At 44.9% G+C, this 24,198-nt stretch overlaps 1 long non-coding RNA gene across 5 annotated transcripts; it reads left to right on the forward strand.

Moving 5' to 3' along the window:
* The first annotated feature begins 14,992 nt into the window (after positions 1-14,992).
* On the forward strand, positions 14,993-23,663 carry LOC136295887 (uncharacterized). 5 transcript variants are annotated; one of them, XR_010722827.1, is made up of 6 exons: positions 14,993-15,165; positions 18,097-18,294; positions 18,835-18,913; positions 22,428-22,468; positions 23,121-23,332; positions 23,500-23,663. It is a non-coding gene; the product is annotated as an uncharacterized lncRNA (long non-coding RNA). The 5 variants fall into 5 exon arrangements; XR_010722825.1 differs by having other exon boundaries at positions 18,097-18,913; positions 22,428-22,762; XR_010722823.1 differs by having other exon boundaries at positions 18,097-18,913.
* Positions 23,664-24,198: the final 535 nt, after the last annotated feature.

Below are 24,198 nucleotides of genomic sequence, written 5' to 3' on the forward strand. Positions count from 1 at the left end.
GCCTTCGTTTTAAGCTGATTGGTTGTCCAGCTGCGCTGTTTGGTTGCTATGTTCATCATTCTTCTCCCAGCTTCTCCGACTCTGCGGTTTTTACATCCTGTTTTGCTTCAAAAACATGTAAACTCAGCATTTAGTTCCTTATCAACTGTCCTTTCCTTGAACTCATATTCTCCTATATTCAGTCACTACTTGCCTAAGGCCCCCAACATCTCCCCCTCTTTTTTCAAAAATGCTATCAGCTATGCGTTGCAGTCGTCCTATAACACATTGAATAATACATGGCCCTAAAAGCTAAATAAGCAAAAAAATCAATACAGGTCCCGCAAACATCATGAATAACCCTTTCAGCCATCCTGGGATTTTCAACGAATTTAACCAAGTATCTAGTGGATTAGTATTTACTGTAATTTTTTTCATATTATTTCGTAGTTCCTGCAGCTTCTTATGAACCGATTCAGAATGGTCTGAAACATTCAAACAACACATGCCTTCAAAGTCTTCACAACCATGTCCTTGAGCAAGAAGCAAAAAATCAATAGCAGCACGGTTTTGGAGCACAGCATGCCTAACACTATCAACATCAACAAGCAAATCTGTTATAATTGCAGATGTTATATTAATTTGTTTTCCCGTCCAACAAGCTAAGCGGCGTAGCTGAGTTAAAGCCTTCGCAGATGCGACCCCTGGAGTGAAAAAGGAAGCTACAATTACAGTTGGACGTTCCCACAACTCGACATTATCTTTGCAGTCAGGTCCCAACTGATACACATTCCGACGGAATCTATGCCAGGACTGGGGCTTTTTTGCACTTAACACTTGTTGAATAGTAGGGGCGAACAAAGTCAGTTTACCAAAATAACATGGGCCTCCCATGGGTTTTGAAGGAATTCCCTGCCATGCCCTGTCACCACAAATTAGGAACACACCTGGGGGCAACTGGTGCGGATCTTTTCGGCTTAAGGTTATTGGTATTATCCAATTGTCACAATAGCCAGTGCGGTTAAAGCATATTTGACCAGTAGGGGAAACATCTGTGCCATTAGGAAGATGCCTTGGGCCAATCATTCTAGGCCTTTTATCATACTGTTTTGGACTTCCATATCCCCGATACCTGAAATCAAAACAATAGGAGCTTGGGGAGGAGCCTAAGAGCTGCAATTCCTGTGGCTCGGGTCCTGTAACATTTAAATTGTTAGTAATGTAATAGGCTTGAGCACCCACTGGGTTTGGTTTGTAACGTTTGTAATGGGACGAGTTTGTATGTGATGCACACGGGCTAGCACTACCATCGTGACCCGTGCAAAACGTCTGGTTCGCGGTGGTTAAGTTCATCCATCTTGCAGTCCATCCTTGAAAGTTTGAGTTGTCATTAGTGGTATTCAGTGGCATGCCTACTAAGCAGGTTCGAAAAGGGTCGCTAGGTGTTGCCATTGATAAACAAAATGATTCCTGCCCTGTTTGGTTGGCCCAAGTAATCCACGTGTTTTGTCTCAGATCGATATTGTGCAACATCCCGTCATTGCTACCTATCATTGTAGGCCACCACAAAAACAAATACCACAAAGGCAAGTAAAATCCCCTAAAGTTGGGGCAATTCAGCCAATATCTTGGCCGGGTCCCATTCAACCTCCTCATTCTTTGCCATTGGAGTTGGTTGCTTAATATTACAGGGTGTTCCATCTTTATGACAACAAAAATAATCTTTAGTGGAAAACTCAGCATACCGAAATTGTCGTTGTAAATATTGCTCCCAATTCTTATGTTTTACCTCTGGGCTATCACACTTCAAAGGTGTGAGTGTCTTGCGACAACGTATGTTAACAATCTCAATAATGTCTGGCAAGGGTGTGTTGGGATGGTAACAATATCTCTCTGGGTTCAATCCAAATGCAAAAATTTCCCACCACCTTTTAGATCCTTCTATTAATTGTCCTGTAAGCACGCCTATCCGCAACGCATGCGCAGTTACTTTTCTTTCATTATTATAACATTCTACACAAACTCCTCTTGGAGAGTGGCCCCTCCTACAATGTGTCCACCACTTTTCTTTGCATACCTTACAAATATAACATATAAAAGGATAGCACTCACACTCTGGCCCTATACACACAATACACATTGACAAACGGTGGTTAACACTAGTCACAGTTTTTAGGGAGTCCAGGCGCGGTTGAAGCGTCAGGTGTGATTGTTTTGTTGGCTGCCTCTCCTGTCTCAATCCAGGGCTTTACCCATTTTGCTGGGACCCATCGTGGAGATTTGTCCCCTATGGAAACACAAGCATATCCCCGTCCCCATGTTAATAGTGTATAAGGCGTCTGCCCCCATTTGCCTTGTCGGGGATCCCAGGTTTGTACTTGTGCTCGAATTTGTACATCATGAGTGACAAAATGCAATCGCATTGGGTATTCATCTCGTTTGTCATCAACAGCTACAGGATTCTTCCAATTAAGTATATAACAAGCTTTAGCTATCATGTCCTGTGGTGTGAGGGATATGTCCCCCTCTTTTTTCAAAGAGTGTAAAAGTCGCTTAATGTCCTGATGACGCCGCTCCACAATACCTTGGCCTGTGCTGTTGTATGGAATCCCGGTAACATGTCTTACACCCCATTGCTGCAAAAAGATCTTAGTCCATTGGCCGACATAACTGGGGCCATTGTCCGTTTTAATTGTTTCTGGCACTCCCAACACCGCAAATGTTTGAAGCCAATGTGTTTTAACTGCTTTAAAGGCTGTGGTGGTCGCTACTGTAGCCCACACTGCATGGCTATAAGTATCTACAGTCACATGTATGTGTTTAAAGCGTCCGAATGAAGGGTATTCGGTGATGTCAGTCTGCCAAACCTTTTTTGGTACCAATCCACGCGGATTAACACCTTGATTCTGTAGAGGTAGCACGCGAGCACAATCAGGGCAAGCCGCCACAATGGCTCTTGCTTGTGCTCTGGAGATACCAAACTCCTGCTGCAGTCCTTTTGATGACTGGTGAAAAAACTCATGAGACTGTCTTGCCTTTTCAAAGGCTGATAACACCCACACACTTCCGGCTACAGCATGATCAATAACTTGATTTCCTTCCGTAAAAATGCCTGGCAAAGTAGTATGACTCTTAACATGGCAACACCACAGTGGTTCAGTCCTTTCACAAATTAAACCTTTCAATTGTAAAGTTAACATGGCAATCTTATCATTTGCTATCTTCCCTATTTGGGCATAATCCACTCAATTCACGATGCCTACTACATAGGCAGAATCAGCTATCAAGTTTAAGGGTACCTGGTCAAAATTCTTTAGGGCTGCTACTACAGCTTGTAGTTCCAATACCTGTACAGAATCTCCTTTCTCGGTCCATGTTTGAATTTACCAAGTTCCTTGGTCTTGCCATGCAAAGCCATACTTGCCTGACCGACCACTGGCATCTGTAAATACAGTAATAGCATCAACAATAGGTTTATTCGCAACAATTGGTTCTCTGGATATGATGCTGGTGGTCTTAAACAGTGGGTGTGAGGGGTAATGCACAGAAAGTTCGACCCCCAAAGTGGCAAGTGCAAAGGCTGGGCTATCTGACGACCATTGCTCTACTAACTCCACAGTTTTCCAAGGCATGATAATCTTTTCCGGTTCAGTTGCAAATACCAATCGAACTCGCTCACGAGCTTTCAACAGCAGCCTACCTATATACTCAATAAGCGACATAACAGATGCAGTGGGTGAAAAAGGTGGAAAAACCCATTCTAGTATAGCCAGAGTAGACTTGCTCTGCTGCATGATAATAGCGGATCTAGATTTTCCTGGTCCGTACACAGCTATTTGGATGGGTAATTGACTGTCATACCGAGAAACCTGTTGTTGTGCAATTTTGCCTTCAATTTTCTTAATCGCAAGTTTAGCTTCTTCTGATAGGGTTCGTGGTTCCCAAGGTGTATTGGAACCTTGCAGTAGGCCAAAAAGAGGTGCTAAATCCTCATTTGTTATTCCACACCAAGTGCGAACCCATTGAATATCTCCAACCAGTTTCTGTACATCATTTACATTTGTAATCTCAGAATGTAATCGTAGTTTTCCTGGTTGAATTCGCGTCTCAGTTACTGTCATCCCCAAATATGACCAAGGACTTTGCCTTTGCACCTTTTCAGGGGCTATGTGTAGGCCAAATTTCAGGAGACATGCAATTAAGTACTCTTCCCCTTCCTTACTTAGTTTATCAGGTGTAGCAATCAGAATATCGTCCATGTAATGGTACACAATGGGTTTTTCATACCTTTTCCTGCAGTCATCCAGTGCCAAATCCACATACCATTGGCACATGGTGGGGCTGTTGCGCATTCCCTGCGGAAGGACAATACATTCATACCTTTTTGCTGGTCGAGCTGTATTTTTCTGTGGTACACTAAAGGCAAATCTCTCAGTATCGTCGGGATGCAAGGGAATTGAAAAGAAGCAATCTTTTAAATCAATAATTAACAAATTATAATCTTTTGGTAAGGCAACAGGTGATGGTAATCCAGGCTGCAATGCCCCTATAGGCTTCATGGTAGCATTAACAGCCCGAAGATCATGCAAAAGTCGCCACTTTCCAGATTTCTTTTTAATCACAAAAATAGGGGTATTCCATTCACTAACAGAGGGCTTGATGTGTCCCAGAGTCAATTGCTCTTGTACTAATTCTTCAACTGCCTTCAATTTTTCTTCTGTGAGTGGCCATTGGGGCACCCATACTGGATCATTGTTTTGCCATTGTATTTTTAGCACAGGTGGCCTCTGTTCCCCAATGGCCTCTATTAAAAATTTTGCGTTTGCAATGTTACTCCCCATTGGCTTAGGGTGTCCCTTCCCAAAATCCACAAAGGCATATGCATTATGTAGGGTCGCACCCAAGCTTTTTTCCCTTCTCTTGCATCCTCAAAACAAATCATGTCTTCGCTCTGTAAGGATTTTGAATTTCCCCCAATTCCACTCACAACAACATTTACTTGTTTTAGTGGCCAATCTGATGGCCAGGCTGACAAAGGGAGAATGGTAACATCTGCGCCCGTATCCATCATCATATAAATTGGTTCGTGACTTAATTTGAAATCACCTCGAGAAACGATAGTTGGGTGATTAGGTCGTTCTGATCCAATGACGGTATTAAACATGATCAACGGTCCTGTTTTGTTTCCTGTGCTACCAAAGGCACCTTCGCCTCTTTCCTTGTCACTGGTTACAGGTACCTGAGCCTTGAAAGGAATCAATTGAGCAATTCGGCTTCCCTGAGTTATTGTAACGGGCGGAGCGAATACTTTTACCATAATCCCTATTGGCCCAGTGTAATCAGCATCAATTAAACCGGGTTATACAAAAATTCCTTGTCGGCTACTAGATGATCTACCAATAAGCAATGCACTTAAACCATAACCCAAAGGCCCTGACACGGTTGATTCTACCAGTGTCACCTGACCGTCGTTGATGGTTACTGTTCTTGCCACGGCCAGATCAACTCCTGCGCTTCCCCTTGTGGCGGCGGAGAGCTCGCTGAGGCAGCCATTACCCGAGGAGATGGGGTCGGGTATTTCGGAGCCGCGCCCGACCTGCGGCACTGGTGGTTTCCCGATGATCCTCCAGATCCTTGTAGAGGAGTCCCATTCCGATGATACCTAGATCTGCACTCAGAGGTTTGATGACCACCCTTATTACAACAAGCACACAGCATTCCATTAGCCTTCTTATTTCCCACCATTTCTTTCCCTCCTCGCTTAGGACACTCCTTTTTAAAGTGCCCTGACTGACCACATAAATAACAGCCTTTAGGCCCCTTATCACCTTTTCCTAAATTTCCTTGTTTTAAAGCTACAGCCAAGGCAGCGGCGTGTATATTGGCTCATTTCTTTTCCTCTTCCCATGGGGCTTTTGAGCAAAGGTCTACCATTTGAACCAAGGTGGATCCTTGGGGCAGTGTTCTTAGTAAAGTTTGGCAAGTATCATTGGCATTTTGGGTGGCTACCTCTTTAAGCAAGGTTGTTTTGATATCGGGATCAATATCAGGTACAGAATCCATTGATTCTCTTAACCGATCAACAAAAGTTAAAAATGGCTCATTTTCCTTCTGCCTAATTTGTAAATAGGGAGGATTCGGTTTTCCCATCTGAGGCAAAGCAGTAAATGCCTCCAGGGCGGCAGCTTTACTCTGTGACAAAACGCAAGGCGGTAGGGCTGCTTGCCTTTGAGGGTCTCTGTATTGCCCCGACCCCATAAGCATGTCTATTGAGGCAGCTCGAAGGGGATCTTGGATCGGTAAGTCGAGGTTTTGCACCTGATAATGCTCCAGCCTTTCTGGCCATTTTACCAAAAACAATGTATATGCTGTTGGTCCCAATAAAGTTTCCATAATTAATCTAATATCGGCAGGCACCAATTCCTGATATTTTACAAATGCTGTTAGTTGTCGCCTAACTGCCGAATTAGTTGCCCCATAAGCCATAATACTTTGCTGTAATTTTTGAATTGCATTCCACTCTAAAGGTGCCCATTCAGGACCATTTACTGTGGCCTGTACAGGGGCCGCAAGCACCCCCTCTATCTCCATTGGGCCTTGAAGGTTTACACTCGTTAACAAACCTTTCCATCGTTTTGCAGCATCAAAAGATGGGTCTCGAGGTATATTTACCTCCCCACTTTTTACATGTGATCTGGAGCCTGCTCCAACATAACCTCTTTGTTTTTCGTTTTGCCAAATGGCTTCTTCCAACTCATCTATTTCTCGTTTCGTCAATCCTTCCCCTACCCCACACAGTTGCTTGATTTTACTCTGCCCCTCTCTTAAGGACAATTCTCCTCTTTTTATGGCATTTTTTATTCCTTCTCGGCCCCCCAAGTCACTTTTTTCTTTTTCCACTAATTGCCGTTCAATATTTTCGATACCTTCTTTTACTGCCCGATAAGCTTTCTCATACATCTCCCTTCTTTCCCCTTTTTTCCCCAATTTGTCCATTGCTTGCATTTCAGTCATTAAATCAGCCATTTGTTGACGTTGCTGTTTCAGCTCATCTATTAAGTCTGCGTATGGGGAATTTATGGTACTCTTTCCTTCCCCTTTTTCATCAGGCAGAGGGATCTTGACAGGGTCAACATCCATAGGTTGTGTCCCTTTTTGAGGAGAAGTCTCAGCAGGGGGAGCAGAGGGTTCGGGTGGAGGGATCCAAGGGATAATCACATCATCAAATTCACCTTTCTTTTTTGCAGGGGCTGCCAATATAGTTTCTGGGCTACTATAAGGGGGAACAGGTTCAGCGTATGGTCCCCATTCAAGCAAGTCCGTTTGTTCATTGGGCTCAGGCTTCCTTCCACTAATAGCGTCTTGCAAAGCAGCGGCTATTTCCGCATCAGCGTGTACTTGGTCTATCATTAACCGTACTGCGCGGTATGTATGCGCCAACTGCTTGCTGCCTTTCTGCCCACTTTGTACGCTCTCCCATAGTTCCTCCCCTATTTTCTTCCAATTGTCTTGTGAGAACAATTGTCCTGTTGCAGTTAGTAGCCCCCTCCGGTGACACCAAAGCAGAAAGTCTACCAATTCCTGCCTTGGAATTGACTGTCCAGTCTTGGCCACTGACAACAGTCCATCTACCGTAGCCTTTTCGATCGCTGATACAGCGGAGCGCATCCCGTCCCAGACAATAAAGTCTGCCTGACTCACCGGTCAGAAGTCCTCGTGGCCACGAATATCCCTGCGTCCTTGCGCAGCCCTGCTTCTTGAGCAGCCGGGATTCTCCACCTTCTCTCGTCCGCTTGAGGGCAGTCCTCTACTCCCGTTGTCCCGTCATCACGTCGGGGTCACCAGAATGTTGCGGCCAGGCGGAGGGGAGCGATCACACCGACTCGATGTAAGTAAGACAAAAGCTCCGTTTATTAGGCTCCGCGTTACAGCATATATACGCTTTCTACTTCCGTGCATGCAATCACGCATAATCCAATTGGATGCCTCGCTTTGTTCACGCGCCTTCCATGCGCCTTCGTTTTAAGCTGATTGGTTGTCCAGCTGCGCTGATTGGTTGCTATGTTCATCATTCTCCTCCCAGCTTCTCCGACTCTGCGGTTTTTACATCCTGTTTTGCTTCAAAAACATGTAAACTCAGCATTTAGTTCCTTATCAACTGTCCTTTCCTTGAACTCATATTCTCCTATATTCAGTCACTACTTGCCTAAGGCCCCCAACATGTCACCAGGTTACAACACCTAATTTAGCAAACAAATTGTTCCCAGCAGAGGTGATTTAATTTCTCCCCACTTCAGATACACCTCTGGGAAAAGCAAAACTGAATTAAAACCAATCAAAAGCAAAGGATTTTCTTTTAAACCTTTCCTTGCCACTTAACCAAAGCTCATAAAGACACAAGATTGGACAGCAGCTTTTCTTACTGTCCAGTCACTCAGGACATGGCAACAAACCAGGGCTGTCCATCAGCAGTTCTGTTTCAAACTTCCTAAAAATGTTATTTAGCTCTTTTTAAAGGTTACATTAAAAAAATGGCAGTATTAAACAACCAAAAACAGCTAACCTTCCAAACACCTCAAACAAAATCCAAACATCAAAAAAAAACAACAAAAAACCCCAACTTGCATCAACTTTTGTTTGTTATCAATAAAATTCCTTAGCCAAACAGCAATTAATTACTATTTTCTTACCAAGTGTTGGAATCTTTGGGAAAATCCACTAAAATTGAGGTAGTGGTATCTGGTTTTTCAATATTTACAAACATTTTCTTTTTCATATCCTCCACATGGATTGCCTTTTTCTCCTTCTGTCTCTGTTCTTCATCCAGTGGTGATGGCTTTGAGTGCTGAATACTAATGAATGAATTTTTGGCCCAGCTTATGACTGTTTGTTCTGAATTATTAATTCAGATTGAAAAACATCTGAACTGAGTAGGAAACAACTGAGATAACCTCATGCAGGGCCAGTGGAAGATGCTGATGGAAATGCACATGAGTGCAGAAAACACTTGTGAATGTGCAATATTCTGCTCAAGGATTCCTCATGTTTTCCTCTCAGATGCACCTTTCAGCAAGAACATTATCTGTGCTCCTATTGCTTCTGCAAGCTCCTCAATATCTCCAGTACTTTTATTGAAATGCAGCAGAGGAAAAAAAGCATCTGGCAAATCACCAAGCCAGAGTCACTGGGAAAAGCTGAAAAATCCCTCAGAGAGGAAGAAACATCTGCCTGATAGGCAGTGAAAAATAAGCCAGCAATAAACTCATTTTAATAGCAAATAAGAGGTACCTGGGTCATGGGGAATGTTTTCTAGAATGCTGATTACTCACATGCAATTAAATTGGCAATACTGCTGTCAACCAAAGTTGCAGGGAAACCCCGATAATGAAGGGAAGTCAGCAAAGCAAACGCAGATACAACCAATATGATCAATCCTACGTTTCTCTCTTTATTGTGTGAAGATGGCAGGTTTTATACACTCTATCTAGTTTACAGTTACAGGTGAATTCTCATTGGCACACAGAACAGGAAAGAATGCAAACACTTATTGTTTACCAACTCTTTAAGGCAGCTACTGTGTCCACACCAATTACTATACTTGCTAACTACTATAAAACCCTTTGACCCTTGCTAACACCTTAAGTTAGAATTCTAACTGTGCCACACTCTTGGCACTGATTTTCTATCTGCACCACAACTCCTACAGGCCTCAGTGCTGAGGCCTAAAGGCCTCAGCAATGTGGCTCAGTCTGGGTGATTCAACCACAGCCTGTGTCTCCTACAGTCAACAGTCATAGAAAAGCAATTATGAAAAGATTATGTGCTTGAAGAAACTGATAAAAGGACTCAGTTTTCTACTTGCATAGCAAGAAAATCTGCCTTTTGAAGTCTCCTGGGTATTTTCTGGCAAGAACCTATGAACTTTGTCCACTGCAATCCCAAAAAGCTGGGAAAGAAATGCTGTGCTCTTTGGGTCTGGAAAAAGCCAAGTCCCACTATTTCATGTTCTGTAGAAATGCTATTAAAAAGGATGAAAAAAAAAATCACCTCCACCTCACTTAATGAGCAGATCAGCTAATTCACCACTTGAAATTAAAGACAACTAACCTATTATCCTTTATTGCAAATTTTACCATGATTCTAGATAAATTCATTGGAAATCATTTGCATGTAGAAGCTGTCACCAGTGAAGATTATCTGATGGAAGATATATGCAAGAATACAGACGTGAGTAAGCAGACAATATTTAAGTTATGAACTTAAGAAATATGCTGAGTGATAATACAAAAATCCAAACTTTCTAACTAGGTACAAGGTGCTGGTTTTGTCATGCACAGACTTAAATCTGTTTATGCTGCAAGTCCAGTTTGCTTAGGAACCAGTGAGTGTATACTTTCCTTGGTAACATATTGTGAATTGATGCTGAGAACTGCAAGGAATCATCCCTAAATCACAGATACATCACTGATTTTATCAGATTTGCACCTTTGGGTTACACAGGAAATGTGCAGAACTGCAGTCTGATGCAGTTGAGGAAGCACAAAGCATGTCAAGAGACAGTTGTCAAAAAAACAAGTGACAAAGATGAGAGTTTCCTTTGCACTGTCCTCATGAGTCACTGTATGATCATGAACAAAAGCAGTGTTAAGATGTCTTGTACTAATAAATTCCACTGAGAAGGGGAAAGCTGTGGGAAATAGCAACTATCTGTGCCTGAGGAAGTGCTCACAGCTGAACACTGACAGCAATAGGAGCACTGCAGCAGTTCAGCTCTGAAAAAGAGCACACAGGGTTCTACCTTCACCCAAGAGCTATCAGAGCACATAGGCTGCACCCAGAGCTCCACAGTGATTTCCTCCTGCATATCACCAGGCTCTGATGCACATGAACTACATCAATGATGCACCTCAGAGTGCACCAAAAAATGCATTTAATTTCTGGGCACTAATGAAGATGCCTAAAAGGGGGGGGGTCATATGGGAAAACCTTATCCTGACTGCGAGAGGTCTCTCACCATAACTTCAGAGGCCAAGTATTTTTCATAACCACCTTGAAATGTTTAAAATAAGGCAGAGACATCACTCTTAATTGTCAAGAAACCAGTGTATTTATTTAAGTAAAATGATCTCTAAGAATTGAGGCTACATTCCTGTCTTCTGAGTTCTTAAAAGTAGTCCTATTTCAAGAAATACCAATTCATTTCTGAAACCACAGGTTTTTGTAAAGCCTGGAAGTACTTATGAATGGTTAATGTGATTTAGTTAAAATAATTCATCTTACTTCAACCTACATTCTTCACTGAAAGGATCTAAACTGAAAATTTTCTCCCACACCATATAAATGGCTCATTAAAACTAGTTACATTACTTGGTTAGTTACACATGAACTGATGGATGTACTTGGAAGACAAAGAAAAAAGTAACTTTAAAAAAGATCAATAATGATTCTCATTGACCTGAACAAGCTGGGCCACACAAAAAGGCCCTGAAAGATTCACATTAAAAGATGGAAGCTACAATTACTGGCTAGAGATTTATTTGTGTTACTGGCCTTTCCAGCTGCCTGCACTGGGTGAGCAGCACAAGTCCTTTATGCCTATAGAAGGCAGAGAGATCAGGATTCACAATGGGTGCTGTCATCATGTGAGGATAGATGTGGAGAGCAAAGAATTAATCACTTTCCAGACCATTCCTGCAGTATATTGGCACATATAAATCCAAGGTTCCCACTGATCTCTATCTGTTACCTAAATATTCTGACCAGAACAGCGCAAAGTCACAGGTCGTTCTAGTGGCTATATTATGAAGCCTTCCTTCCTTCCTTAATAAAAATAATACTGCAGTGTTCTAAACCAAAATGATAGTAATAAAAAGATAAAAACTGCCAATAGATTTCACACAGGATGAATTTGCTTCCAACTTACAGAAAGCTCTGAAATATACTTTTGCCTTTTCAACATAAAATAGATTAAATTCTTCATAATGAAAACCTGGCAGAGGCTTTTAAGATAGGTTTCTTTACCTTGCTGATATGTTTTAATTCTCTTGTCACTCCACTTACCACACCTAAAATTGTTGTTTCTGGTACATGTCACCATTCTGAGTTATAGACTCCAGAGAATTCTGCCACAGCACAGAGATGGAGATTTTAGCTATTCCCCTGAGTGAAAAAAGCCATTGAACTTTAGTGGATGAAACTACCACAAAACACAGAGACACTAAACCCATATGAATTTGCCCTTGAAACCACAAGTAATTACTACCACAAGTGCCACTCATGCACTATTATACAAGAGACATTTTTCTGATAATGTAATAATAGACCACCAAGAGACCATAAAGGTAATATCCATTAGAGAGAGGAAATTTAGTAAACATTTACCAGGTAAAAATCCTGTGTGAGGTGTCGTCCGAACTTTTTGAGCTTTTCAGTGTTTGCATTTTGTTCTCACGCAACTTCAAGAAAACAATGTATATTTTTAGAATTTATCTATTTCGTTTACATATTTCTCCTTCCAGAGGAGAAATGTTATTGGTGGTGATCTTCACCAACGAGGTCAAAGAGGTGGCAACCTATGTAGCCAATCTTTTGCCTTCTGGGAAAACTGTTTTTAAGATGGCATCAGAAAATTAAAGATAGAACTTTCCTGCTGACCTTCCTGCTGCCTGCTTCATTCTTTCACGTCCCAAAGTGCAACAGTGAGGTAACATATTTCTCTGGCATTCAGTGCACTTGAACTCTTGCACATGGTTCACCTTTGCCTGTGTATCTGAGCACTGACAACACCAATCAGGTTGGCAACTCCCTTGGACTCCAACAAGCATGAAGCAGTGGTTTAAGATCATAGAATCATAGAATGGGTTGTATTGGAATGGACCTTAAATATCATCCAGTCTGGATGGGCCATGGCAGGCACACCTTCCACTACCTACTCCCAAAAAAATCATCCTGGTTAAATGGGACTTGAAGAAGCAGGGGGATGTGCCAGGGGGCCTGTGCTGGGACCCCCAAACCTGGTCAGGGATGCTGGGAAGTGTCAGCTCCAGAACAACACTACACAGGGGCCTGTGCTGGGACCCCTCAAATTCCAGTCAGAGATGCTGGGCACTGCTGGACCTTTGAGACACTACTGAGAGGCTCCACTGCCTGAGCCAGAGTTCTCCCATTATTTTCTGTCGTGCTTAGAATCTGACAGGTCATTGTAGCCGCACAGGTTGAAAAGCCCATCGGAGCAGTTGGAATCACAGATGATCCCACAGAAGCCAATCTGGGAGAGGAAATGAGATGTTGCATAGATTAATTTTTCCCAATGCGTTTTGAATTTATACCAGAATGTCTTCTCTCCCCTCCGACCCTATATCCTTGAGTTTTGAGTTTTCTCATAAAGAATTTTCTGCCTGTGCTGAAAAACAAATTCCCCAGCCCTGCGGGGAGCGATGGGGTTTGGGGAATCCTGGGGCCAGCACGGGGCTCCCCGCGCCCCGGCCGGTCCCAGTCAGCACGAGGAAATCGCCGCCGCTCTCCCGTGCCCAGAGCTTCTCCAGGACTCCAGCGCAGCGCTGGCTGCAGTTGGAGCAGGAGCAGCTCCTGCCGCCCGCAGCAATCCCGATCCTGGTCCCAATCCCGACTGCAATGCCGCCCCAGTCCTCAGGCCCCGAGACCCACAGCCCGCCGGCCGGCGGAGACATGGCACCACTCGGGAGCCCCAGCTGACACTGACAGGACTGGAATCAGAACGCCCAGTACCATTCCCAGCCCTGCCTGGCTCCACGCAGGGCCGGAAGCGACCTCGGCTCGGCTCAGCTGTGAGGGGCAGGGTGGGGCCGCGGGCAATGGTCCCGCCCCCATCCCGAGCAGCATGGGGCGCTGGGGCGGGCTCGTTGGCATAGCCGGGGCTCTGTGAGGTGGGGCCCGGAGGCAGCCGGGCCGGGCAGTACCGGGGGCACGGTTTCAGGGGTGCGGAGCGGATCCCAAGTGCACGGCACCGGGACCCCACCGGGGAGTTCCACACTGAGCCCATAGAGCAGCAGCTACTTCCGCCACCCTTTTGAATTCCCACACGCCTCGCGATTGGCGGGCTCGCTGAGGCATTGGCAGCGCCGATTGGACAGCGGGCCTCAGGAACCGCCCCGGCCCGTGCTGAGGGCCCGGGGGCTCTGCCCTCCGACCAGCCCTGGCCCCTCCCCGGCCTGGCCCGGGCTCTGCTCCGGCCCCACTCCCCCGCCCCGGACTCTGCCCCAGCCCCCCCTGGCCCGTGTTGAAGGCCCGGGGGCTCTCCCCCGAGACCGGCCCCACACCCCCCCCCCCCCCCCCCCCGTCCTGTAGTAGATTTGTGTTTGGTTTTTGGGAAGAAACAAGTGTCAGAAGTGAGATTTGTGCTGGAGAGGTGCTGTTGGGAAGAAAGCATGGAGTAAATCTGCTCTGGGGATACGCGATGAAGAATTCAGGGTCAGGGGAGGGCAGTATTTATAAACTGTCTCCATATTTCCCTGTAATTCTGGGTGTTTGGATTTAGCCTGTGATTGTCAGCTAAGTCATAAACAAATCAGCTCCTGAACTCTCAATGAATGTTTGAAACACTTCCACAGAAAGACAAAGTAGTAACGATTCCAAAGGAAAAATTGTAAATGAAGGGTAACAATTGCTGGGGAATTTCCTTAGGAATTGTGAACCTCGCATATACAGAATTTTGGAGGTGGAATCCCAGTTTCAGCCTTGAGCACCTGCAGAAGAAGAGGGGTCCTTATCCATAGCAAGGAAAGCTCGGTGGCCTAGGGTGTCAGGTGCAGACAATGACTTGTCCAGGGAATGAGCAGCAAGTTCTCTCTGCCCCTGCCCTCACACTCGGGCTGGCAGCAGTCGCAGGTGTAAGCTGTTAGGATGAGGAGAGGGCAGACCAGCCGCAGATGTGAGCTGTTATGATAATGAGGGGACAGACCAGCCAGAGGTGTAAGCTGTAAAGGATGACAGAGTGGGTGGCTCCTGCCGGAGCTGCTTAAGCGAGGAGCCTCAGCTCACTTTAGCATGGAGCTGTTTGAGGGAGTAGCTTCTGCTAGGCTCCCTGGAGTGTCTGTCTTATGGGATGATGGTGAGATCATCTTACAGAGTTTGGGGGAGCCCTTGTAAATAGAGTATTGCTTCAAGAGATGCCAAGGGACAAACTTTCTTGCCAGGGAGGAGCAGTAGGTGAGTTAGTGGGGGTTTGTACGGGGGGACTTTTTGCCTTTTCCCTTTCAATTTCATCTTCCCAATCCCTCTCTGGTGCCCCCAGAAAAAAAGGGGTTCTGAGAAAAAAAGAGTTTAAATTGAGGAAAGAAACTGTTCTGTTATTCTCTGTGTTTAAACTGGGGGGAATCTCCCTTTGCCTGGCATTTTAATAAATAGTGGTCCTTATATGTTGTACTGTTATTATGTTATTACTTACATGGTGCTTTTATTTAATATTGTATTCTTTGGTGGTACGTAATGTTTTGGAGTTTTGTATTATTTATTGTGTGTAATTTGGTTTTTGAGTTAAGGTAACTTTATGGATGGGTTTGTTTGTATTTGAGGTAGAATTAATTTAAGTAATTTTTTTTAAATAGGCTTCTGATACATGTTATTAGGGTTTTGGTTTTGTTTATTATATGTAGAGATTCAGATTGCTTAGAGCCAGCCTGGTTGGTAGAAGTTTTGTTAAATGCAATTTTAAAATTTTTTAAAGTTTTTTTTCTGATTGTTGGTTTTTAATAATTTATTGAGTTGTTTTATTTTGTTTGTAGATGGTGTATGATAAGGGACATGGTCTATTTATTTCATGTTAGGCTTCTTAGTTTACATGTTAATTTTTTTGAACATAGTTTTGTATATGAAATTTTTTTTGGTGAGGTATTGTATTTTTAAAGGATATGTTTTCTAAGGTTTACAATGGTGTAATTGGCTGTAGTGTCAGGTATAGGGGAGTTATTTATTTAGTGGTGGTTTTTATCATGGTGAGTATGTAGTGTTTGTTTTGGTGGGTTAATTTTTTTGGGTTTCCTAATACTTGTAATGGGATTATTGTTTTTATGTTATAGGAGTTAGTTTATTTGGCTTGTTTGACTGCAGTATATGTTTTATGCTTGTGGATAATTTGAAAGATATTGTTTATAGTTAAATTGATCTTTTGGTTTTGTGTGTATTCATAGGTGGTATTTTTGTTTTGATGGTTTGAGGTTTATGGGTTTCTTGAGTCAGGAATAATTGGTTTTGGTGTTTTTAATTTAAATTTTTTTGTGACTTTTTTTTTTGTAGTTTGATTTGTTTGTTGTTGTCGTGGTTTAGGGTACATTTGGGAGCAAACCTTTGAATGGGGTTCTTCTGGAAAGTAAACCCAAACAGTCTCTCTCTTTTAAACTGCTTTGGGAAAGAACTTCTTTGGAGAAAAGTGGAAAAACCTTTTTATTTAACAAACAAAGTGCTCACAAGCATAAAGAATGGATAATATGAAATAATAAAACTTTTTGTTATTTTGAAGTGAGATGGTAAATTCAGAAAGTCTTTGCTGTGGGCTGTAGCTGAGCTGCTTTGGTTTCTTATCAGCTGTTCTGGTGTTGATAAAGGCCCTGTGGGCTGCAGGTGCCAGCTCTCATTGCTTCTCTGGGTTTTTCAGTCTGCAGCAGGTTTAAACAGTCCTAAGAAAAAGGAAGAAAAAACAGTGCAGGGAACTTCTCTGCCTTAGCTAGCTGAAACTAACTAAGAGCAAAGCAGATCTCTGTGCTGCAGTCTGTCTGTGCTTGAGCTGAATATACTGGAGAGGGAATGCACAGGAGTGAACACTGTTTTCTTAAAACAAACTGTGCACTTTTTCTTTTTTTTTTTTTTTTCTTGCTTTGCTCTCAGAATTGGTCTTAAAGGTACAGAACACAACATATAGCCCAAACAGAACAGACGACTCGGGATACAAGCATTGTAAAGTCACCCAGGACAGTCATTTTGGTGGTTTTTATTAGTTTTCTTTTTTGGAACATGAGTATTGATACGGTGGAATTTTTTAAGTAGTTTTTTGGGGGTAGTGATGTTCATTTTTTAGTAGTTTAGATTTTTTTATGTTATTAATTAGTTTGGGGTTTTTAGCTAATTTTATAGGGTATTGGTTATTATTTTTGAGTTAGTATAGAGATAGGTAGAGTTTTGGTTATTTTTCTTTTTTGGTCATGTTTAGCGTTAGTTGTACAGTTTTGAGTTTAGTAAGTTGGTTTTTAGTAAGTTTAGGTTTTGTGATCTGTTTGGAATTCTGCATGGTTGGGGTTTTTTTATTTTGTTCCATTTTTATGATGTAGTAAGAATTGCTAGTGAAAAGAGTGTAGTGTTGTTTGTTGACTTTTAGTTGGTTGTATGGTGGAGTTTTTTAGTTTGTGGTTGTTTTTTGGTTTTTTTTTGTTAATGAGATTAAAGTTTTTATTGGGTTAATTTGTAATTTTTATAAAGATAATAGGGAGATTTAGATTTTGATATGGGTGCCCTGTATGGCGAGAGTCATTTATTTGTTTATGTGATATTGGTGGTGTGGTGGTTAGAGGGCATTTTTCAAGTAGTTATTTTAAATGTTTGAGATTTTTTGGCACTTAGAATATTTGTTTTGGAGGAAGTTTGTTTGGAATGTTTGGGGTTTGGGGTTAGTTATAATGGGATTCTTTTATTTTTAATTAGGTGTTTTTAGGTTTTATTGCAGTTAAAAGTTGTGGATTTTTGTTATGTTAGTAATAGAAAATAGGTTTTGATTTTGTATGAAGTGATGGGATTAGAGTATATGGCGTACTTTTGTTGACTAAGGATTTAAAATTTTGTGGTTTTGATGTGTTAGGTTAATGAATTTATGTACTTCAAAAGACATGGGCTTTGTGCCTCTTATTTGGTTAGAGGCAGGGCTTTAAGTTGGGGGGGTTCTGGGTATATATTTTGGAGGTTTTTTGAGGGGATTGGACACAGGGGTTATTTTTATTATATTTGGTATTTGGACTATGGGTAATAAGAGTTGGCTTCTTTTTGGTGGATTTTTTTTTGAGTTTTCTTTTCTAAAATTCATATATTTGTGTGATTAGGGTAGTGGTGTTTCTGGTGCAACTCCAAGCATCTATTCGTATTTGTGTGTTTCAGGTGCTCCACTCGTATTACACAGGGACCCCCTCACCAACCAGCCAACAGATCTGCTAAGATCATGCATCAATGTTTGGTTTTCTTTATGGTACCTGACTAAGAGACAGCAACCAGGTGACAGCAGGAAATTCCCAGAGGGAGAGGCGGCCTTCTTTGGCACTCAACGTGGATTCTCATCCCCAGACATCCAAGAGATAAGTGAAGGACGTGGTGCTACAGATGGGATGTAGCAGAAGTGCGGCACTGGGTTGGGAGTCACCAGGAGGGGTTTTTGAGTCAGGTTTGGACGTGGAGATATCCAAGATGTGACCCCTTAGGCTACATCAAGGGAAGGTCTCACAGTGCTGATGTGAGCCGGGCAGAGCAGTCCCAGGGCATGTCATGTCATTTGTCTGTTGTGCACTCGGTGTCTTTTGGGTGTCTCATGTGGTGTGTGTTTTGCCTTAGCCCTTATAGAGGCCTATTGGAAACGCCAGGCATCATTCTTAAAATCTCCCTGTTCCTTGGCCCAGTGCCAATACTAGGCCAGGCTTTGAACCTTTGACTCGGGTGCTCAGACACTCATTGGAATCCATCTCTCTTCACAAGCATCCAGGCCGATTCCTTTTTAGGTCTTGTTCTGAGCTATATCAACAGCTGTGCACCACCAAGATCCGTTCCGGCGGATAAGGTCTTATAGGAATGCAAAGATAGGTAGAGGATTCTGACTGTGGGCTTCTCGGGCATCCATCTTTGCAGTTCTTGAGCCCTTGGGAAACATTGCAGGACTCTGTGATGAAGCCTTGAAGGCACCACCTCTTTTAAAGGCACCACCCAGGTAGGCTTTGGTAATGGCTGAGGGGCTGGGGTGAGGTGGGGAGGTAGGGAAGGACGTGTGAGGTGCCACTCACTTGGAACTCAAATGGCAGCCAGGGTTCCAGCTTGTGGCAGCTTGGGTCTGGAAGAAATCCTGCGTCATTTGTAATTTTACTGGGCAGAAGCCCCCTGCCAGGTACAGAGCTCTGTACCAAAACCTCGGCCTTTTTCCAAGGGAAACTAAAGTCTTACCACCAGGTTCATGATGTCAGTGTGTAGGAGGCATTCAGCACTTCAACGGTAGCCAGGGTTCCAAGTTGTGGCAGCTTGGATCTGGGAGGAATCCTGTGCCATTCATAATTCTGGCTGGCAGCAGCCCAGTGCAATGCACAGGGCCTTAGACATGAATGGTGGCCTTTTTCTATCATCATGTGCCTGGTGATATGGCACTTAATGGGGAGATGACATAACTGCCAGTGTCCTAGAATCCTAAGTGGTCACCACTGGTCAATGTGAAGAGGAGCCAAGTGGGCTTCACATGCAGTCTGAGATTTCATTATTAACTTGAATACAGTGCAGAGATGAAGACAGGGAACAAGGGCTCTACCCTGGGTTTTAAGGGACAGAATTGGGGTGGAATCTGGGGTCAATAGGCAAAAACAGAACACCAGGGAGGGACACAAAGTGAAGTTTGAAAAACATAAACCCAAGGAGAAGGCTCACATGATGAGATATATATAAAGAGCCAATGCAGCCTAAAGGAATAGAGGATTCCCCAAGAGAAAGTCCAGGCAAGTGCTAGAGTGGAAAGCTGATGCTGCCACCGCTCTGGTGTCAAAAAAAGAGGAACACAAGTGTTGCCACTACTGTGATGACACAGAGGAAAGCAGGTTCTGCCACCACTGTGGTGTCACAGAGAGGGGAAAGCTGGTGCTGACACCGCTGTAATGTCACAGAAAGAGGAACACTGGGGCTGCCAACACCATGGTGTCACAGAGAGTGGAAAGCTGACGCTGACACCACTGTGGTGTAACAGCAATGGGAGAACTGGTGCTGCCACCACTGTGTAGTCACAGGGAGGGGAAAGCTGATGCTGCCACCGCTCTGGTGTCACAGAGAGAGGAAAGATGGTGCTGCCACCGCTGTGGTGTGACAGAGAGTGGCAAGCTGGTGCTGCCACCGCTGTGGTGTGACAGAGAGGAGACAACTGGTGTCAGGAAGAGCAGAATTCTGGTTCTGCGTCAGCTCTGGTGCGGAGAGATGAGAAAGCTAGTTCTGCCTGTGCTGTGGTGTCACAGAGAGGGGACCTCTTATATTGCCACAATTGTGGTGTCACAGAGAGGATAACACTGGCGCTTGCACTGCTGCGGTAGATTCTCTGCATCTGAAGAGAACGGACAGTACGCTGAGCGGCCGCTCCAAGCAAAACCACAAAAAACAGCCGGCAAGAGCAGTAGATGTGCCAAAAAAGCAATTTCTCGCTTCTTGGGCTTGGAGACGCACTTGCACTGCTGCAGGAGATTCTCTGCTTCTCCAGAGCACGGACAGCATGCAGGGGCACCAGATCTGCCGAAAACGCGATTTCTCGCTTTCCGGGCTTGGAAATGCACTTGCGCTCCTGTTCGAGCTTCTCTGCTTCTGCAGAGCACGCTGAGCAAGGAAGGAGCACTGGAAGTGCCGAACAAGTTCTGGCTTCTCGGGCTCGCAGATGCCCTGGACCTGCTGCTCAAGCTTCTCTGCTTCTGCAGAGCACACCGAGCATGGCAGGCACACCGCAGGTACCGAACAAGCGAGTTCTGGCTTCTCAGGCTCGCAGACGCCCTGGACCTGCTGCTCAAGCTTCTCTGCTTCTGCAGAGCACACCGAGCACGGCAGGCACACCGCAGGTACCGAACAAGCAAGTTCTTACTTCCTGACACCGGAGACGTGCAGCCACCGCTGCTTGAGCGTCTTTGCTTCTGCAGAGCATGCCGAGCAAGGCAGGAGCACCGGAAGTGCTGAACAAGCAAGTTCTGGGTTCCCAGGCTCGCTGATGCCCTGGCGCTGCTGCTTGAGCTTCTCTGCTTCTGCAGAGCACGTCAAGCAAGGCAGGAGCACCGGAAGTGCTGAACAGGCGAGTTCTGCCTTCCCGGGCTTGCAGACAACCTGGTGCTGCTGCTCGAGCTACTATGTTTCTGCAGAGCACGCAGAGCAAGGCAGGAGCACCAGAAGTGCCGAACACGTGAGTTCGGGCTTCCTGGGCTCAGACACCATGGTGCGCCTGCACGAGCTTCTCTGCCTCTGCAGAGAACACCGAGCACAGTGAGTGCGCCAGAAGTGCCGAACAAGCGAGTTCTCGCTATCCGGCCCTGGAGACGCACGGGCGCCGCTGTTCGAGCTTCCCTGCCACTTCAGAGAATGCCGAGCGCGCCAGAAGAGCCGAACAAGCAAGTTCTCGCTTCCCATCCACGGAGACGCGCAGCCGCCGCTGCTCATGATTTCCTGCCACTGCAGAGCATGCTGAGCACAGCAGGCGCACCGAAGGTGCCGAACAAGTGAGTTCTCGCTTCCCAGCCCCAGAGACGCACGGGCAATGCTGCGCGAACTTCTCTTCTTCTGAAGAGCACACTGAGCATGGCAGGCACACCGCAGGTACCGAACAAGTGAGGTTTTTTTTCCTGGCACCGGAGACAGGCGGCCGCTGCTGCTTGAGCTTCTCTGCCACTGCAGAGCACGCCGAGAACAGCAAGCGCACCGGAGGTGCCAAACAAGTGAGTTCTGGCTTCCCAGGCTCGCAGACGCCCTGGCGCTGTTCCTTGAGCTTCTCTGCTTCTGCAGAGCACGCCGAGCAAGGCAGGAGCAAAGGAAGTGTCGAACAGGCGAGTTCTGGCTTCCCGGGCTCACAGACAACATGGTGCTGCTGCTTGAGCTTCTCTGCTTCTGCAGAGCACGCCAAGCATGGCAGGCAAACTGGAGGTACCAAACAAGCAAGTTGTTTCTTCCTGGCACCTGAGACGGGCGGCCGCCCCTGCTTATGCGAACCTGCCACTGCAGAGCATGCCGAGCACAGCAGGTGCACCGGAGGTGCTGAACAAGGGAGTTCTGGCTTCCCGGCCCCGGAAACACATGGGTGCTGCTTCTCGAGCTTCTCTGCCACGGCAGAGCTCACCGAGCACGGCGGGTGTGCCAGAAGTGCCAAACAAGCGAGTTCTTGCTTCCCGTCCATGGGTCAGCTCACCTTCAGTCTTACCTCGGTCATCTCATTCTGAGTTCTCTGGACCTTCAGGGTCATTCTTCTTGCCAGAGGATTTCTGTCACTGTTGTGTCCCCTCGTTTGTGCTGTCATGTGTCACAGGTGTCGGTGTGTGTTTGGCCCGGAGCTGCTTGGCCTTGCTGCTCAGTCTGGGTGTAGGGGTAATAGGACAAGCCCTGGGGACTTGAAATTTGTGATGTAGGGTGTAGTAGGGCTGTAGAGGGTATTCCTAGATTGCCACAAGATGTCTGGAGCTGCCAAGTTATCCTGCAGCCCTTTGACTTTTGTCCTAACTTTGTTTCAGATGCAGAGGGATGAAATCCATGGCAGAATGCCCCATCCCAGGTGACGTGGATCCCCTGAGAAGATCAGTCACTGTTAAAGATGAGAGTTGCATATTTCACATTTATTGGCACTCCAGCATAGGCCACCTGCCTTTACAGCTTCAAACAAGTGAATCCCTTTGTAGCCCCCTGGGCAGTAGCTAGAGCCTGCTCCAGGCTGGGCTGAGGGAGGAAACACTTGGGCCTGACAGAGGTCCACACGGAGGGTACTTGGGAAAACACCTGGCTTGTCCTGGATTTTTTTTTTTTTGAGCTTTCTACAAGGTTTTAATCATCAGCTTGGTAAAAATAAATGGTAAGGACTGAAAACATGAGGCGCTGGCAGGTTATGCACACCAAAGACAACTTTTTTTTTTTAAATAACTGTGTGGCTTATATCTGAATTTTGAGACTCTCTTTTTTGGCCAGCTTTACTGTAAAAAATCTAATTTCAATTTAGCTGCTTCAATAACGAATTTATTGTACATATACGCTCTAGTGTCAGGAGATTAAAGCAGTAACACCAACATGCCACCTCTGGAATAGATTCCTGTGTCTCCTCAGACATTCTGGTTTGCAGTAGAGTTTGGGCACATTTTGCTGCAGCTTTGGTTCTTAATAACTGGAAGTCCATGGATTATTGGATGATTTCCATAAGTTCTCCTATTTTGTAGGAGCTGTGTGTTGAGGTCAGAATTCTGAGGGAAGCCCTGGCAAAGCTGCAAAGGGCAAGGAACATGGAGCATCCTGGGGCTTCTCCCACCTGAGTTTCTCCTATGTGTCACGCTGGATGTCTAACCCAGGTTTGAGTCTTCTCCTGCAGTCCCAGCTCTAACTGCTGCCCCTGGGCTGAGGCCTTGCTCTGTCCCAGCACTAAACCTGGCAGGTGGGTGTGCTTTTCTAGCCCTTTAATCCCACGGGCAATCCCAAATTCCTGGAGCTCTCCTAGCCACAGCCTGGCCTCCCTCCCTGGGAGCTGCACTTCAATCTGCCTCAACCAAGGACATCCTGTCTATGTTTGAAACTTTATTCCTGTTGTTTTTCCTCTTCCAGGTTGTTGGCAAAAAGGAGAGAGCTACTCAGAAGTGCAGCCACTGGAAGGCCTTATCCCAGTCCAAGGTTCCCACTTTTCTCTCTGACTCCTGGATAATTGCTTGACCATAACCAGAGACTGTCAGTTTGATTTCCTACCTTTTCCAATAAATCTTTGCTTTTAGCTGGAGTGTGTTCCTGATGTCATCCTCTTCCTTTTCCATGGATCTGTAAATACAATTTCTGACTTTTCCAGAGTCAAATTTTGTTATTGCAGGAATTGTGGCTCTTTTGTTCCACTGAAACTTCCCAACTCTGCTGAGAGTTTCAGATGTCAAATACAAGTAAGACTGGAGTGTCTTTGGGTTGTTACTCCCACCAAACACAGATAATTTTTGGATAGGAGTAACTGGACCTGTTCAATTCCCACTTCCCTTTAAACTCAGAGCAGAGGAAGCAGATTTTAAACCATTTTTCCATGAACTTCCACCAACTTGCTGACTGTTCCAAAAGTTTTCAGTGTTAGAAATTCCTGAGCTTGTTTTCCAGGCAAGCTGGGATTTAGGGATTATTCCTTCCTTTTATTTTATTTATCTCTCTACCTCTACTAAGGGAATATTTATTTTTTCCAATTTTCCATCCTGATTAGAATTTTTGTACATCTTAGAGCACATTTCCAAGGAAAGTTATCAGATTCATGTTGGTAAATCAGAAGCTATT

This window comes from Chamaea fasciata, unplaced genomic scaffold (genome assembly GCF_029207755.1).
Source record: "Chamaea fasciata isolate MVZ Bird 193981 ecotype frontalis unplaced genomic scaffold, bChaFas1.0.hap1 SCAF_12, whole genome shotgun sequence".
NCBI lineage: Eukaryota > Metazoa > Chordata > Aves > Passeriformes > Sylviidae > Chamaea > Chamaea fasciata.